The following is a 12,960-nucleotide window of genomic DNA, read 5'->3' on the forward strand; positions in this document are numbered from 1 at the left end:
ACTAATTTTTTTTTTTTTTTAGATATTCACTCAAAACCCTTGTGTAAAGACTCTGGCCTAGGCCTATGTCCTTTGCTTGTAGAACAACCCTCCTGCCTCAAAGTTCCTTCCTTTGATACTCACAATAACTTCATGAAAAATAGCAGAACTGACATCTGTATTTTGAAGATAAGAAAACTAGCTTAGAAAGCATAAGTGACATGCCCAAGGTCATATAATTGCTAAATATTACTCAGGCTAAAATTTGCCCATTCTCTCTCTCTCTCTCTCTCTCTTTCTCTCTCATATTTAAAATTTACTATTGCATAAGTCATATTGTTCTTAAAGTGAAATGAATGGCTTCATCATCCTTCGAAACTTTTCTAATGTTCTATTAGTGGCTCTTCTTATAAAAATAAAGTCTGTCCCTGTTGTAAAAATAGACTTCCCACTATATTTTATCAAGCATGTATGATCACATGGTGCTGGCTTTGATGCTGGCAACAGCTTTTGCTTTAATTCACAATACCAGATACTTAAAAGAAACTGCAATACAGTCTCATCTGTTTTTGTTTTTGTTTTCTGAATAAATACTTTCTGGATATTTGCAAGATAGTTGGGTTTTCAAGAAAAAGGAGAGCTTATTAAATAGGTAACTGAGGCTTTAGGTGGCTTCATTGAGGATGCATCCTAATACCTAAAAAGCCAGGGGCTGTCACGACCGAAACAACTGGATGGTCGACCGAACAGCAGGCTGCGTGGGGCGACAAGGCCGGCGGGGGTTAGTGAGGGATGACAAAATGACTGAACAACAGGCTGCATGGGGTGACCAGGCCAGCGGGGGGGGGGCATTTAGGGGTGACCAGGTCGGCACAGGGGGGCAGTTGGAGGCAACCAGGCCAGCACGGGGGGCAGTAAGGGGCAACCAGGCCGGCATGGGGAGCAGTAAGGGGTGACCAGGCCAGGGCGGGGGAGTGCAGATAGGGGCGATCAGGCAGGCAGGCAGGTGAGCAGTTAGGAGCCAGCAGTCCCGGATTGTGAGAGGGATGTCCAACATCCCCCGAGGGGTCTCAGATTGGAAAGGGTACAGGCTAGGCTGAGGGGACCCCTCCCATGCATGAATTTCATGCACCAGGCCCCTAGTTTTAAATAAAAAAGCAAATTAAAATGAAGATGGGTGGTTTTAACTGGCAAAGAAACTGTTTGTTTGTTTGTTTTGTGAGCATGTGGTGTCTTCTTCAAATCTGATTACCTCTCTGATTCTGTCTAAACCACTAAGTCTGTGCAAAGCAAAGAGGGGTGGCCAATAATCCCTCCGGAAGAATCCATGCTGCTCTCCAAGCTGACAGCTTTACTCAAGGACAAGTGAGCCACAGCCTTTCATCTATCACATGAACAGGGCCCAGGGACCATGACTGAGTTGTAAATACAGTAATGGTGGATGAGTGTGTACTCTATTTCCCATCTTCAACCTCAACATTAAATGACGGTTTGCAAATGAATTGAGGGGTAGCCTTTATATAGTGGTGTTGATGATGATATTTTTCTTACAGGAAAAATCTGGCATAGATATTCATCAGCATACTGGGATTTCAGTGGAATAGAAGTAATTATACACACTTGTGTATAAGCAACTTACACAAGCCAAAGGCCTTAATTGCTTGGCTGGCATGCCTTGTACACTCTGAGTATATATTATATGTAAACAGTGAATATTTTCATTTCCAAAATCTGGCATCTCATTCAAAATTCTTAAGCTTGCTTGTTCTGGAGTGAAGTTCAACCTCAATCATTCAAGGGGATTTCATACAAATTTCACTAAACCCGTGACCTTCAAGGTACATAGGTTTCCCTTTCAGAAAAAGGATAGAGCTCACTAAATTGGATAATTTACTGTTACTTAAGGCTACTGGCCCTTACAGCCCAATTCTACAGAACTTCGGCTGTTCTTTTTCACCAATAGAAATCCTCCTTTTCTGCACTGACTTGTAATGTCACCATTATTATATGAGACTAGAGGCCCAGTGCACGAATTTGTGCACCAGTGGGGTCCCTCAGCCTGGCCTGCGGGATTGGGCCAAAACCAGCTCTCCAACATCCCCCGAGGGGCCCCGGATTGCAAGAGGGCACAGGCCAGGTTGAGGGGCCGTGGAGGGACGTGGAAGGTTGGCCAGCCGGGGAGGGACCAGGGAAGGGCTCCACGGCATGTCCGGCCTGTCTAGCTCAGTCCTGATCCGCCAGACCCCAACAGCAAGCTAACCTACCAGTCGGAGCGTCTGCCCCCTGGTGGTCAGTGCATGTCATAGTGACTGGTCGACTGTCTGCCCCCTGGTGGTCAGTGCATGTCATAGCGAGCGGTTGAGCGGCCTTAGCATATCATTAGCATATTACGCTTTGATTGGTTTAACTGAAGACCAGGCACTTAGCATATTAGGCTTTTATTATATAGGATATAGGATTCCTTTATATATTTGTGTCATTTCTGACCTCTTCTGTTGATGTCTGTTTATTTCATGTGTTGGTAACAAAATGTTTTAATTTGTATTTCCTTCAGGCGGGGGGGGGGGGGGGGGAGACTTCCATGAGTATTTGTCAATGTGGAAGCTATTGCTCTATTATCTTCTCCAGCAGCCTCCTGGTTTTCCATATAATCATCTCTCTCATCTTTGTAGTCGCTTCTTCCTCCATCCACTCCTTTCATATTGGTGTTTGCCTGAGTTCCATGCTTTGACCATTCTCACTTGATATGGATTTCTTAACTAGGTTTTCAGCTGAAATCCAACCTGGTATGCCCTCCACACTTCCTTATTGAGCCTCAGGCTTAATCTTCTTACTGACTCCTTGACTGAGCCCCGGGGGCTTTCTCAGGCCCTATTAAAACTGTTGAGCCATACATCTTCTACTCCAAACCCATTCTTTCTCTTCCATTAACTATCTCTGCTAATAGCACTACCATCTATGAAGTAGACCCACTCAACTGCTTGTAAACCATCCCAATTACTTGTTATCCTTATCACCGACATCCATTTGGATGCAACATCCTCCTGATTCTACTTTTTTGATGCCTGTCAAATCTAGTTTCTTCTTCCCACCCTTACTTCCACTGCCACATTTGAGCCTTTGATTGTGCTTCTCAGAGCTACACAAATAGCTCCCTACCTGGAGTCTTGCTTGATTCCAATGCATTGTTGGGAGAATAATATTTTACAGATATAAACCTAAGTAGGTCATGCTGAAACTATTGCAGTGTGTCTCCATGACCTCCATGATGGAATCTCAAGTAGCAAATTTCAAGTGGCATCAAAAGCCCTTCACCATCCAACCCCTTCCTAGCTCTCCAGACACACTGACTCTGCCCCAGTTTATCTGGCTACTGTATTGGACAATGTAGCATGGAATAGTTCCATTATCACAGAAAGTTCTGTTGGACAGCACTGATTTAGGAAATGCTCAGTAAGTGTTGGTAAGTTAAAAACATGAATTATTTTTTAATTGAAATTTTTATTGTGGTGGTAATAGATTCACATGTAATTGTAAAAAATAATACAGAGAGAAGAGTCTACCCCTTTATCTAGTTTTTCCCATTATCTTGCAAACCTATAGTACAGCGGTTCTCAACCTGTGGGTCGCGACCCCTTTTGGGGTCGAGCGACCCTTTCACAGGGGTCGCCTAAGACCATCAGAAAACACATATATAATTACATATTGTTTTTGTGATTAATCACTATTCTTTAATTATGTTCAATTTGTAACAATGAAAATACATCCTGCATATCAGATATTTACATTATGATTCATAACAGTAGCAAAATTACAGTTATGAAGTAGCAACGAAAATAATTTTATGGTTGGGGGTCACCACAACATGAGGAACTGTATTAAAGGGTCGCGGCATTAGGAAGGTTGTTAACCACTGCTATAGTACAATATCATAACCAGGATATTGACATTGATACAATTCACTAATATTATTCAGATATCTCTGGTTTCACTTATACTCCTTTCTCTGTATATGTATATTTAGTAAATCATAAGAATATGTTCATGCATTCACCACCATAGTCAAGATACTGCCATCAAGACATTTCCATAAGCAGAAGAATCCCTCTTTTGCCCTTTCAAAGTCACACCCACTTCCTTCTGTATCTTTCACCCGTTCCCTTAACCCTGTAACCACAAATCTATTCTGCATTCTAAAATGTTGTCATTTAAGCCCGGCCAGCCTGGCTCAGGGGTTGAGCATCAACCTATGAACCAGGAGGTCACGGTTTGATTCCTGGTCAGGGCATATGCTCAGGTTGCAGTGTGGGTGTGCAGGAAGCAGCTAATCAATGATTCTCTCCCATCATTGATATTTCTATCTCTCTCCCTCTCCCTTCTTCTCTGAAATCAATAAAAATATATTAAAAAATAAAAATAAAATTTTGTCATTTCTAAAATGTTATATAAATGGTATAAAGCACTATGTAACCTCCAGGATTGCATTTCCCCCCCTCAGTATAATTCTCTGGCAACTCATGCAGGTTAATGCATGTATCAATAATCTGTTTCTTTTTGTTGCTTTTATTATTCCATGTTATGTGTGTCCAGAGCTTGTTTAACCATGCACCTCTTGAAGAATATCTAGACTCTTTCCAGACTTCAGCTATTATAAGTCAAGCTGCTATGACCATTCTTATACAGGTTTCTGAATGTGACTTTTCATTTCTCTGTGATAAATGCCCAGGAGAGCAATTATTGGGTCATATGGTAATCACATATTAAGTTTTATAAGAAATTTACCAAACTGTTTTCCAAAATGGCTGTACCATTGTTTATACCCACCAGCAACATATGAATTATATGGTTTCTCCTCATATTCACCAGAATTTTGTGTTGTCAGTATTTTTTATTTTATTCAGTCTGATCGGTACATAGAGATATTTCATTGTAGTTTTAATTTAAAGTTTCCTAATGTCTAATAACATTGAACATTTTTCCTCTACTTACTTGCCATTGGTATATCTTCTTCAGTGAAATGTCTGTTCTTGTCTCTTGACCATTTTATAATTGGATTTTAAAATTCTAATTGTTCATTTTGTTAACTGTTGAGTTTTGAATATTCTTTATATATTCTAGATGTAAAAAATATGCTTTGCAAACATTATCCCCACAGTCTGTAGCTTGTTTGTTCATCCTCTTCACGTGGGCATTAACAGAGAGTACATTTTAAATTTTGATGGGGTTTAATTTATCAATCTTTACGTTTATAGATTATGGTTTGGGTGTCAAGTCTAAGAACTCTTCCCAAGACCTAGATCTGAAGATCATCTTCTATGTTTTATTATTTTTTGTTGAATTTATTGGAGTGACATTCATTGATAAAATTATATAGGTTTCAGGTGTGCAATATTATAATACATCATTTGTATATTATACTGTGTGTTCATCATCCCAAGTGAAGTCTCCTTCCATCACTATTTATCCCCCTACAACCTCTTCTACCTCTCCCCACTTCTCCTCCCCTCTGGTAATCACCATACTGTTATCTCTGTTTATGAGGCTTCTTTTTTTCTTAGTCCCATTACCTTTTCCACCTAGTCCCATAATCTCCCTCCACTCTGACAGTTGTCCATATGGTTTTTGTAGAAATGAGTCTATTTCTAATTTGTTTGTTAGTTTATTTTGTTCATTAGATTCCACATATCAGTTAAGTCATATGCTATTGTATTTCTCTGACTGGCTTATTTCATTTAGCATAATGGTCTCCAGGTCCATCCATACTGTCACAAAGGGTAAGATTTCCATCATTTTTTTTTTTTACAGCCAAGTAGAATTCCATTGTGTACATGTACCATAGCCATTTTATCCACTCATCTACTGATGGACACAGGCTGCTACCCAATATCAGCCATTGTAAATAATGATACAATGAAAATAAGGGTGCATATATTCTTTCAATTTAGTGTTTTGGGCTTCTTTGAATAAATTCCCAGAAGTGGAATCTCTGGGTCATAAAGCAGTTCCATTTTTAATTTTTGAGGTAACTCCATACTGCTTTCTACAGTGTCTGCTCCTTTCTGCATTCCCACCAACAGTGCACAATGGTTCCCTTTTCTCCACATCCTCACCAGCACATGTTATTTGTTGATTTATTGATGATGGCCATTCTGATCGGTGTGAAGTGATATCTCATTGTGGTTTTAATTTGCATTTCTCTGATGATTAGTATTATTGAGCATCTTTTCATATGTATGTCCTCTTTGGAGAAGTGTCAGGTCCTTTGCCCATTTTTTAATTGGATTATTTGGGGTTTTTTGGAGTTAAGTTTTATAAGTTGTTTATAAATATTGTATATTAACCCCTTATCAAATTTATAATTGGCAAATATATTCTCTTGGGAAAGTGGGAGAATAGCCCTCGCCCCAAAGCTACACAACTCAGCTACTGACACCCCATGAGTCTTCCCAATCCTCTACATCAAGCCAAGGCAGCTGACTCCTCACCAAGGTACAAGCTCTGCAGGGTCGGGTGAGAGGGAACCCATAGGGAGGGGTTATTGCTTTCTCCCAGGCTGGTGCAGTATGAAGGAGATTGCTCCACCCAAGAAAGATGGTGCCTGAGGTATGGGAAAATGACTCGGTACATGGCTATCCCTTCAGCTCTCTCCCCCGAGCCACAAACCCCAGACTTTCCTCAGGTGACTCTAGACTGGTCTGCCCTCCTTTTGCCAGAGCCCAGGGCAAGTGGCTATGAATGAAATGTTCTGCGTTGGCTCTTTAACAGGGTGCCTGTGCCACTAGCAGACTCCTGTCTCTCCAGGATGGGCAGAATCTTGCTGATTTTCACAGCCAGATGTTGAGAGCTCACTCTTCCCAGGAGGAAGCCCCCTGCAGCTGAGGTATCCCTCCAGAACCTCAGCTGCCCACCTGTGGGAGTGGGGCCAGCCCTTTTCATGTCTCCACCCTTCCTACCAGTCTAGATGTGGCTTCTTCTGTATCTTCCTTATAAGACTTCTCTTCAGCTAGTAATTAGTTGTAATTCCAGTTTGGTCCTGGGAGGAAGTTTCATCTGTTCTGCTGCCATGTTGGATCTTTTATGTCTTTTTCTAAAAGTTTCATACTTTTACTTTAGGTCCATGATCCATTTTGAGTTAATTTTTGTAACACTCAGCTTGTTTTTGCAACCATAACCACTATCAATCTTCAGAACTTTTTGCTTATCCCAAACTGAATCTCTGTACCAATTAAACAATAATTTCCATTCCCCTTACTTCTCTTGGCCCCTGGTAAACACTATTTTACTTTCTGTCTCCATGAATTTGCCTATTCTATATATCTTGTATAAGTGAAACCACACAATATTCATTCTTTTGAGTTTAGCTTACTTTACTTAGCATAATGTGCCTCCACATTGTAGTATTTATCAGAATCTCATTTTTAAGGCTGAATAATATTCTATTGTCTATTTATACTATATTTTTATTTATCCATTCATCTGTCAATGAACCTTTGGATTGTTTCAAACTTTTGACGGCTTTAAACAAAGCTGCTGTAATTATTAGTGTGAAAATATCAGTTTAATTCCCACTTTCAATTCTTTAATTATATACTGACAAGGAGAACTGCTGGGTCCTATGGTAATTCTATGTTTAATTTTGTGTAGAATTGCCATACTATTTCCATAGTGGCTAAACCATTTTACATTCTCACTGGCAGTACACAAGGGTTCTAATTTCTCCACATTCTTGCCAAACACTTCTCTTTTCATATATACAACTCCATCCCAATGGGTGTGGGGTGACATCTCACTGTGGTTTTGATTTGCATTTCCCTGATTAGTGATAATGACCATGTTTTCATGTGCTTTTTGGCCATCTGCATATATTCTTTGGACAACTGTTTATTCTAGTTCTTTGCTCATTTTTAGATTGGATTGTTTGTTTTTTGTTGTTAAATTTTAGGAGTTCTTTATATATTCTGCATATCAACCTCTTATCAGATATCATTTGCAAATATTTCTTTCATTCTGTGAGGTTTCTTTTCACTCTGTTGATTGTATACTTTGCACAGATTTTAATGTTTATGTAGTCCAATTTATCTAATTTTTCTTTTGTTCTCTGTGATTTGGGCATCATAAACAGGAAATCATTGCCATATCCAACCTCATGATGATTTTGCCCTGTTTTCTTCTAAGATTTTTATAGTTTTAGCACTTATGTTTCTTTTACCCATGTAAAATTAATTCCTGTATTTGGAGTAAGGTAAAGGTCCAACTTCATTCTTTTATAAATGGATATCCAGTTTTCCCAACAATATTTGGGAAATGTTCTTTATATCTTGGCACCCCTGTAAAAAATCATTTGACATATATGTGAAGATTTTTTTATGGGCTCTCTATTTTGTTCCATTGGTTTTTATGTCTGTCTTTATGCCAGTAACACATATTTGTTTGTTTGGTTAATATATTTTTATTGATTTCAGAGAGGAAGGGAGAAAGATAGAAACATCAATAATGAGAGAGAATCATTGATTAGCTGCCTTCAGCACACCCCATACTGGGGATTCAGCCAGCAACCCAGGCATGTGCTCTTACCGGGAATCAAACCATGGCCTCCTGGTTCATAGGTTGATGCTTAACCACTGAGCCATGCCGGCCAGGCCCAGTAACACATGTTTTGATTACTGTAGGTTTGTAGTAAGTTTGAAATTAGGAAATTTGAGTCCTTCAGCTTTGTTCTTTTTGAAAATGGTTTTAGCTCTTTGGGTCCTTTGAGATGCCTTATGAATTTCATGATAGTTTTTTTTTCCTGTTTCTATAAAAAAGCCTCCAAAACATAAAACAACAACAACAAGAAAACGCACACACAAACCCCCACATCTTTAGATTATTATGGATTGCATTGGTAGTACTGACATCTTAATAATAGTAAGTCTTTCAGTTCATGAACAGGGGAAGTCTTTTAATTTGTGTATGTCTTCTTTAATTCCTTTCAACAGAGTTTTGTACTTTTCAGCATATAAGTCTTTCACCCCTTTGTTAAATTAATTCCTAAGTATTTCATTATTTTTATACTATTTAAAATGAAATTGTTTACCTAATTTCTTTTCTGGGTTTTTCATTGTTAGTGTATAGAAATACAACTGATTTTTGTGTGTTAAATTTATTCCTGCAATCTTGTTGAATTCATCTATTCTAACTTTTTTTTTTTAAATGTGGAATCCTTAGGGGTTTCTACATATAAAATCACATTTTCTGCAAAGAGAGATTTCTGCGTCTCTAATTTGCTTACCTTTATTTCTTTTTCTTGTCTAATTATTCTCACTAGAATGTCCAATGCTGTGTAGAACAGGAGGGCAAAAGTGGGGATCCTCACCTTGTTCCTAATCTTAGAGAAAAAGATCTCAGTCATTCACTATTGAATATGTTGTTAGTTGTGGGAAGGTTCATTTTTGTATATCCAATTTTTTAGCACCATTTGTTGAAAAAGCTAGTCTTTGTCCATTGAATTGTTTTTTTTTTGTTTTTTTTTTTTTACCTTTGTTAACATCAGTTGGTCATATTTTTATGAGTCCATTTCTAGGTTCTCTATTCAATTTCATTGATCTATGAGTCTATTCCTCTGCAAATACCACATTTTTCTGATTACTCTAGCTGTAGAAAAAGTCTTACTATTGGAAAGAGTAATTCTTCTGACCTTATTCTTCTTTGTCAAATTGTCTAGCTATTCTAGAGCCCATGCCTTTCCATATAAATGCTCCAATAAATTTGACTGGAATTTTTATAGAAATTTTAGTAAACATTTAGATAACTTTTGGGGAAATTGCTATTTTATTATACTAAGTCTTCTAATTCATGAACACAGTATGTCTCTCCATTTCAGGTCTTATTTGATTTATTTAGTTGTTATCTTATAATTTACAACATATAGATCATGTACATGTTCCATTAACTGTATACCTAAATATTTCATATTGTTTGGAGCAAATGTAAGTGGTATTGTGTTTTACATTTTATTTTCTGAATGTATAGATCTTGTATTCTACAAGCTTGCTCAATTATTAGTTTTAGGAATTATTTTTTGTAGACATTTTAGCATTTTCTATGTAGACAATAATGTCATTTACAAATAGAGACAGTTTTATTTATTCCTTTTCAATCAAATATATTTTATTTGTTTTTCTTGCTTCATTGCACTGGCTAGAATTTCTAATACTATGTTGAATAAGATATTGGAAACAGACATGCTTGCCTTGTTCCACATCCTAGAGGAAGAGCATTCAGTCTTTCACTATTAAGTTTTATGTTAGCTGGGTTTTTTGTAGACCTTTTAAGTCAAATTTTATAATTCCTCCCTAATCTTTTCTTGCTGAGAATTTTAAATCAGAGATGTATTAGATGTGTCATGATATTTTTCTGCATAAATTGATATAATCCTATTTTTCTTTCTGAGTTTGTTAATATAGTAGATTATATTAACTGATTTTTAAAATATTAAACCAGCCCTATATTACTGGGGTAAATTTCACATGAGCATCATGTATAATTCTTTTTATACATTGTAAGATTTAGTTTGGTAAATCTTTTTTGAAGATTTTTGCATCTAGGTTCAAAAGACATATTTGCCTGTAGTTTTCTCCTCCCCTACTGTGCTTGTTTAGTGTTACTATCAGGGTAATACCAGCCTCGTAAAATAAGTTAGAAAGTACTCCTCTTCTATTTTCTAGGGGAGATTGTGTAAAAGAGGCAAACTCAGTAACTTTTGGGTGAAATCTGAAATTGGTCCCTGTACAAGGAGGGAAAGGAGAGACCAAAGAAAGATGCAGACAAATCCATTGACTGGTGTCAATGTTAATAAGCAAGGGAGCTTACATACGAGACTTGTCTTGGGCAGTCACAAGATGGATTGATCTCTGCACACACCCTCCCGAATCTTAAAAGTGTATCTAGAGGCCTTAACTGGGTCCAGATGGTCTCAATAATACCTTACTCTTTCAAGGTTGCATCTTTGAAACTGGCTCCTACTGTGGGAGCGATGGGCAGAGGGTACATTCTAAGGACAAGGTAGGGGATAAGGGGGTCACCAATTATCCAGATCCAGCTTATGGATCAACAGGGGGTCATGTCCTCTCCATGACCTCCTCCAACAACTCCCAATTGCTGATTACAGGTTATTTTCCCATTTTAAATCTCTGAGCCATGGAGAAAGTCTATTACTTATTTAAAAATAAAGTTTTTGAATCCCTTTAACAAATCAGTCCTGTTTTGTGTGTTCAAAAGTGATATATTCAATAAATGTATTAGCATGGTAGACAAAGTAATGTATTGCCCAGATTCCTCTTAAGTGAAAGACCAGTCTCCCCAGCTGCAGGGATAAGTGCATTTGGCTGTTCTCTCCTTCAGGGATTGCCTCAGCTTCAGAGAGCTGCCTTGTCTCAAGTTCATGACCTTCCAAGGCACCTCCTACAATGACTGATATTAATATAAAAAGGACTGGACAACTCAAACTATCCCGGAACAACTCTGAAGGGTCATCATAGCTCCAGAACTCCCTGGAGGGATAGTGGCCAAGACTGTCATTGGCCTGCATCATAGCTGAACTCCTACCACTGCCCACTCTTGCTTCCTGTATCTCCTACACACAGATGTTGGTCCTTAGTTACCATCCTGCTGGTAAACTCTTAAGAAATTACATTATATAAAAAGAAAACCCTTATGACTTAGTTTAATGTGATATTTATGGAAGTAGTCTTATTACTCATTTATAATGTTTACCTTGCCTAAATCATAAGTGAATTTGAGGCAACTAACAATAATCATATTATTTAACCAGTAGGAACAACCACACAAACATAAGCTTTATAACAGTAAAGATATTTTAAGTGATTAGAGCTCAGTATTCCAAAGCAAAATTTTAATTGATACCAATCAATCACAAATAAGCAACACCTCTATAAAATATTTTCTGGCTTTGCATCTGTGCCAGCACACATAAAAGAAAGTAAAAAATAGAAAATATTTACGCAAATAAAGGTGAGGATGATGTGGTGGTTACTTGTGTGGCTCAGAGAATAAAAGGATGGATTTAAAGACTCCTATTCCTTTAACCAGAAAACAGCATACAATGTACCAGGATATATTTTTCCTTTATATGTAGGAATATTGAGGGAGAAAAGTAATCATTTGTTTATCATATGATTCCTGTTTTCATATGACAGCTACTACATTGAGGGCACTGAGTGAATGGAAAACAAACAAGAGGGAAGTGATATATATATATTTCCATTAGTTAGAAAGCAGTTTAGAGTTACTGAGTATAATAGAGTACCAATAGATACAAACTCTTATTTTTAATCTGCTATACAGGTATGGGACCAGACACCCTATCATAACTAGTTCATGAGGGTGCTGTTTGGCATCTGAGGACAGACAAGGGTGTGATTTTCTGTTCGAAGGTTGAAACTCATGACTAGTGTTGTGAATTTCTCTCTTTTTCTCTCTCGCTTGTAACATAGACAGTGAATACTCTTGACAATTCCAGAGCCTTTGGAGCTTTGGGGGTTGGGAAGAGAGTGGATAACTGGGGGATTTAAGATGAATCCCAAGATATTGCAAATCTCAGCTCAAACATCACTCATCAGAAAGACCTGTCAACTCTTGGGACATAATCACTCTGCTCATATCAGTCTTCATAGGTGGGCAAACTCAGTCTTAACCATTCCAAGTGCTACAGATTGATCCTTTGAAGTCTAGTTTTAGTTTTTTTCCAAGTTCCGGAAAGGCAGGGAAACAAGCCAAAGCAAATTGGTTTTGATTTGAGTAGAGGCTCAACTAGCAACTACTAATAGTTTGCTAGTCACCTACAAAGGGAGTATGAAGAGGTCAAGGAACCCATATTCCCTTAGGCCTCCGATTCCGTCAGTACCCCGTTTGTGCTGGGTGCTCAGAGCCAAGCCCTACTGAGATTCCTCCCAGGGCGAGCACAGCAACCCGGGGGAGGGG

The 12,960-nt window shown here is 38.2% G+C and overlaps 1 long non-coding RNA gene across 1 annotated transcript; it reads right to left on the reverse strand.

Annotated features, from left to right (window-relative positions):
* Positions 1–265: 265 nt before the first annotated feature.
* On the reverse strand, positions 266–9,002 carry LOC106727557. The gene is made up of 3 exons (XR_001363784.1): positions 8,956–9,002; positions 6,650–6,653; positions 266–277 (listed from the first exon to the last, which is right to left on the reverse strand). It is a non-coding gene; the product is annotated as an uncharacterized LOC106727557 (long non-coding RNA).
* Positions 9,003–12,960: the final 3,958 nt, after the last annotated feature.

This window comes from Myotis brandtii, unplaced genomic scaffold (genome assembly GCF_000412655.1).
Source record: "Myotis brandtii unplaced genomic scaffold, ASM41265v1 scaffold45, whole genome shotgun sequence".
Lineage (NCBI taxonomy): Eukaryota > Metazoa > Chordata > Mammalia > Chiroptera > Vespertilionidae > Myotis > Myotis brandtii.